The sequence below is a fragment of the Impatiens glandulifera genome, chromosome 1 (genome assembly GCF_907164915.1).
Source record: "Impatiens glandulifera chromosome 1, dImpGla2.1, whole genome shotgun sequence".
Classification (NCBI taxonomy): domain Eukaryota; kingdom Viridiplantae; phylum Streptophyta; class Magnoliopsida; order Ericales; family Balsaminaceae; genus Impatiens; species Impatiens glandulifera.
Genome location: NC_061862.1, coordinates 64,706,224 through 64,712,223, shown reverse-complemented (window position 1 = coordinate 64,712,223; position 6,000 = coordinate 64,706,224).

Genomic DNA, 6,000 nt, shown 5'->3' with positions numbered 1-6,000 from the left:
TTTATGAATAGAAAAAATTCATTTTTCATTAGACTAATTTGATGAAAGAAAGATATGAATGAAACAAATCAAAGAAACCTATGTTCAATCATCGGTTTGGAATTCATCAATCATCTGGATGCTCTCATTTTGTTGTTTGGAATTCATCAATCATCTGGATGCTCTCATTTTGTTGTTGAAGTCCTTATTGATTTTGCCTTTGGTGGCTGGCTTGATCGATCAAACAATTCAATCAATTTGCGTTGAAAATCCTTTGACAGACTCTTCCACAATTCAAATCTACCTTCTAATCAATACCATCCCAACAAAACAACATTCTTTAAATAAAGATAAAGTGAGAATTAGCTCTATATTAATATAAAATATAGCTTATAAACTATTCAGGCGGCTAATAAGTGAGAAATAAAAGAAAGAGTACCATTTTAAAAACAACAACAAAAATGAAAGTTTTTGAGATTTATTCTATGTAATCACATATTAAGCCTAACTCTAGAGGAGTTCATTAAGTGAATAAGTTTTTTTAGGCTTACAATTGAAAGACCATACAACATACAACTTCTAGGTCTCGCTTTGAACATGCCATTGTCAAATAAATTATTGTCAGCTTGATTCACATTATCAAATATTTGATAATGTAATAGATATTATTAAAACTGTAATATATTTTAAAAACAATAATCATATAAATTATCTATAACTTTAAATACATTAAAATGTTAACTAAAACAAAGCTGAAAATCACATATTTAATTAATTGGAGGGTAAATGTATTCCACTGCTGCGGTAAAATAAAATGTAAATCTAATTTTTAATTGCTAGATACCATTCATGAATTTATTATATAAAAAAATGTGAGATATAATTAAATACGCATTGACAAATTTAAATAAATATATGTATAAGTTTTGGTTCAATCTTTTAAATATATATTTGTGATTTATATAATTAAATACATAATTGTTTTTAAGTTTTGATCCAAATAAATTAATTTACATCATTCACCCTTACTTACATTGGTGGGTCGTATTATGCATTATGCATTATGCATTATGTATTATATATATATATATATATTTTTTTTTTTAAATATCTCACATTTTATTATAGTATTGTTTTCAAAATAAATATAATATATTATTTAATTTGCAACTCTCCTGCAAGTTATATCCTAGTTTTTTAAATATCTTCAACCTACTTTAACACCATTTCACTCTCTTTTAATTAATTATATTACTCAATTCATTAACCGACAGTTCTCCTCAAATTAATTATATTACTCAATTCATTAATCGACAAATAGTTGAAGTTTACAAACATGAATTTTCCTAAATCCTCCTAAATTATAGTGCCAACGGTCATGTCAGTAACATAGGTATGATATTTAAATAAATGATGATTTTAGTGCCATAATAAAAAATATATGTTTTGTTATAAGACAATTACTTTTTAATAACATTGTGATGTTTAGTTTGAGTCGTGATGTTTAGTTTGAGTCAATGTTCTTCCATATTGAGTGTAAATAATTGTTTAGTATGAGGTAAATGACTGATACGTGAGACATTAAAATAAGGTCATTTATCCACAATCAAAATCAAAACACAACTTAATTTATTGTAAGTTTTACTCAACGCAAAGTTAGTTAACACAACTTCATGTCCAATATTAGGCAAAATTCTAAATTTTGCCAAAGACTCTTTCCTTAGAAACATAAAAAACTTTAAATCTAGTACCTTAGCAACCCCACTATTCCTACTAACAATTTTCTCAATGAATGGTTAGGATATGACATTGAAAGCACAAGTGACATAAAAAATAATGTAAATTAGCTAGCTAGGCATTGATCCAAAATTAGAGAGATTCAAAAAAATGAGATCACATAAACAACCAAACTCCAACAAAATTATATACTTTGATATTTCTCTCCTTCAAAGTGCTTACCACATTTATTTTTTCTTTTTTTCTTTTTTTCTTTTAAGTGTCTACAATTGTCTTAAAATTGAAAGTAGCCATAATAAACTGAAAAAAAAAAAAGTTTATATCCAGCATTGAACAATCCTCCTCCAAGCTTACCTACATCAGCAAACAAAAATAAAGCCAAAACTTTCTTAGAATCTTGGATGAACAACACTAGCTAGTCAAAAACTGACTTATTCGTGAACGTCCTATTTTTTAATAAACGATGTTTTTTAGGAGTTCATTACAGTATTTATGATTCTCCATTCTTAATAAACTTAAATCTAATTATATATAGATCTTTCAGAATTGTTTTGTTTTGGGGTGTTTTATACTTGAGCATTCCAGCTAGATAAGTCTGATAGTAATAAACTAAGAAAAAAATGTGAAGATAGCTAGGTGGGTGGGGTAAGACTATCCAGTTCATGGACATGCATGCAGGTGAGAAGAATGAGCCCTGCACTTGTATAATTCATTAACCCTCCAGCCTGTGTTATACTTGATGAAATAAGGATTGGACCTAGAAGGACAAGCAAAGTTAAAATTATTAGAGCCGAGTTGTTCCCGCGAGGAGGTGGAAGATCAAAGCTAACATTGCAAGAGTTTAGATTTTCTTCATAAGGAGGAGGGAAACCATTACTGTTATGGTAAAGGTGATGATACTGAGGTCTAGTTGGAATGGCAACTGGGTGAACGAGAGGCGGAGGAGGAGGAAACTAGGGCCTCGAGTTTCTCATGATCTCGAAATGTGAGTTGGCATATTGTTGCATCATCATCTCAGAAGAATTCAAATGATTGAAATCTTTTATGTATGAAGGAGGAGGAAGAGGTTCAAATCCAGGAACAGTCCCTGCCAAGTAATTGCTGCTACTGCTGCAATGGCTGGTTAAAGTATGGTTGTTTAGGACATATAAGAACTTATCAGAATTAATTTTCAAGGCCGAACCTTCCCCCATATGTGTGCTTACAAATTGTCCATTAAGCCGCATGACGATTCCTCTCTATAAATATCCTTCCTCACTCCTAATGGTTTTGATGAATAATGCAGGTTCTAATCATCTTTAAGCATTTCAACTGCATCCATTGATTGTACAATTTCTCCTTCTTCAAACATTTCTCTCATGTCTAATATTGTGTGTGATCTGAGAATGAATCACCATATTGATTTTCCCTCTCCCTCTTATCTAACAATTGATTCACAGGTTGTATCCCGACACTTCCTTCATATCTCCTACTCTTCTTCCTGTTCTTCTTTGAATTTTCAATACATTGACATTCATTAGTTTCACGTTGGATTTGATCCAGCCGATCATATCTCCAAATTTCAAAGTTAATATCTTACGAAGTTAGTCGTCGATGGAGATGATGTTAGCTAGCCACCCTTCGTTTCTTCATTTCATTAGATTTTGCTAGATTGGGTGAAAGTAGTTATCGTGGCCCCCAACTTGTATTTTCTATCTGTAATTTATGTGACCATTCTCGTCCGTCTGCAACAACAATGATACGTTGCAGCAAGAGAATCTAACTCTTCAGTAGGTACATCTCATCTCTTCTTTTCCCTCAATCTTTTCTGCCTTTGTTTAATTAATTATATAATAATTAATTCCAAGCTCCATCTCCTCCATGAAATTAAATAAGGATTACTGAAATTTAGTTTAAACAAGCTTGCTTGCCTCCAAGGCACCGTGATTCAGTCAGCCAAATGATTCTAACCACCAGCAGCTGCAGCTCCATGGAATTTTTGAGGTTTAAACATCATCGGGAAGATATATGAGAAGAATCCCGGCGAGTCTCGTTTCCCAGCTCAGGTATGTATGTTTCTGTCTGTTCATTCATTCATTTATATGAAAAACATATTATATTCATTCTAATATATTGACAATTCATTGCAATAATACGTGGGGAGGGTTTTGACATTAGAAAAATATTCATTCAGGCCAGTTCCAGAGGTATTAAATAATATTCTTTTTCTTGTTTTAAGTTTTCAGTCAATCTTTCTCTTATTTAGGCTCAGTTATTTGAATTACAGAGAAGAGAAGGCAAGTTTACTTAATTGAAGAAAATTTATTCGTTGTTACTGAGGTTAGTCGTCAATGTCAATCTATTACACTTTTAAAATTTATTATTGCATGTTACATCCACCATAGCTTTAAAAATAGTTTCTTTTCAATGACCAAAAACTAAATGCTGCCTATATTGATTAAACAACAATACATACTTAAAACAATAATAGTTTCTTCTTCTACCTTCGATCTCTTCAATATAGTCTAATCTTTAGATAGTAGAGAAACCCGGGTGTAATCCAAATAACTGAGATATAAACTGTTTATGGAATTAAATGAATCTGCCAAAATAATGACAACATCTTTCCAACAAGCTGATCATAATGGTCTTCAATTGGTTTTTTTAGAGTTGAGATTGATCGTTGTGGGAAGTTAAAATTGGAGGGAATTGAGAGATAAAGTGAGAAAGGAGAAAAATGGAACAAGAAACGACTTTCATCCAGATCATTTGGATCAGTCGAGAAAAAAAGAGTGTGATTGTAATCTGCAATTTGGATGCTACGGGTTAATTTTCTCAAAGGACCGGTGACAAAGTGGTTGGAGTTGGGGGCATCAAAGTGCTTGGAGTTGGTGTTATCGGCGACGGAGGAGAGAGGCTGGGTGTGAGGGGAATCAGAGAAGCCGGAGATACATAGTAGTAGTTTGTACCAAGATACATCGTTGTCCTCCACATATTTTCTCAAATCGAGAAGCTAAAGATCATGAGGGGATGGGCGCCTTCTCACCTCTCTTGAACATTTTTCTCACTCATGATTATTAACCTTAGGTCTCTTACCCAGTTGTTCACGTTAGTGGACAATCGACTTATTCACTCACAAACTCAAGATAAGATTAAAAAAGTGAAATAATTTTTTATTTCAGTCCCTATTAAACAGAAAATAATAATGTCTAATATTAACTAGAATTTAATTCTTATTAAGACACTTATTAAACAAAAGATAATAACGTCTAATTTTCAATTAATTAATTTTATTTTCAATACTCCCCTGTAAAATTATTTTTTATTCATGATTCCAAGCATACTCCTCATTCTGTTGAAAACTTCCACATCAAGAGGCTTCATAAAAATATCTGCAATTTTATCAACATATTTCACATATTCAAGTCTGGTCTATTTTTTCGTAATACTCTCTCGGATGAAGTGATGTCGCGTATCGATGTGTTTACTTCGATAATGAAAAATATGATTCCTTGCTAGAGCTTGAGCAGACTTGTTGTCGACAAAAATTCTGGTTGCTTCATTCTCTGACAAACCTATCTCCTTCAACATTCTTCTTAGCCAGATTGCGTGACAAGCGCATGTTGTCATCGCGACATATTCAGCTTCACAAGATGATAGTGAGAATATCGCTTGTTTCTTCGAACTCCATGAGATTGCATTAGACCTCATAAAAAACACAAATATAGTTGTGCTCTTCCGATTATCTATATCTCCAACACAATCACTATCGGAATATCCAACAAGTTGAAATTTTTTGGACGATGAATAAAATAGTCCAAAATCAATCGTACATTTCAAATATCTCAAGATCCTCTTTGTCGCCTTCATGTGCTCCGTCGTGGGCACCTCCATGTATCGATTAATAATTCCAACACTAAAAGAATATCTGGTCGAGTACATGTCAAATACCTTAGACATCCAACGAGACTTTTAAACAATGTTGGATCCACATTTTCTCCCTTTTCGTTCTTGCTCAATTTAGCTCCAACCTCCATAGGGGTAGCTATTCAAGATATTCAAGATATTGAATCTATCTAGAACTTCCTTCACATATGTTTGTTGCCCAATAAAAATTTCATCATCCGATTGAAACACTTCTAATCCAAGATAAAATGGCATTAAGCCAATATCTGTCATCTCAAAAGCCAATATATGTCATCTCAAATTTTGGGTCATATCATTCTTGAAGTCTTCAAAGAGACTTGGATTATTTCCAATGAAAATAAGATCATCTACGTAGAGACAAACAAATAAACAATCTCC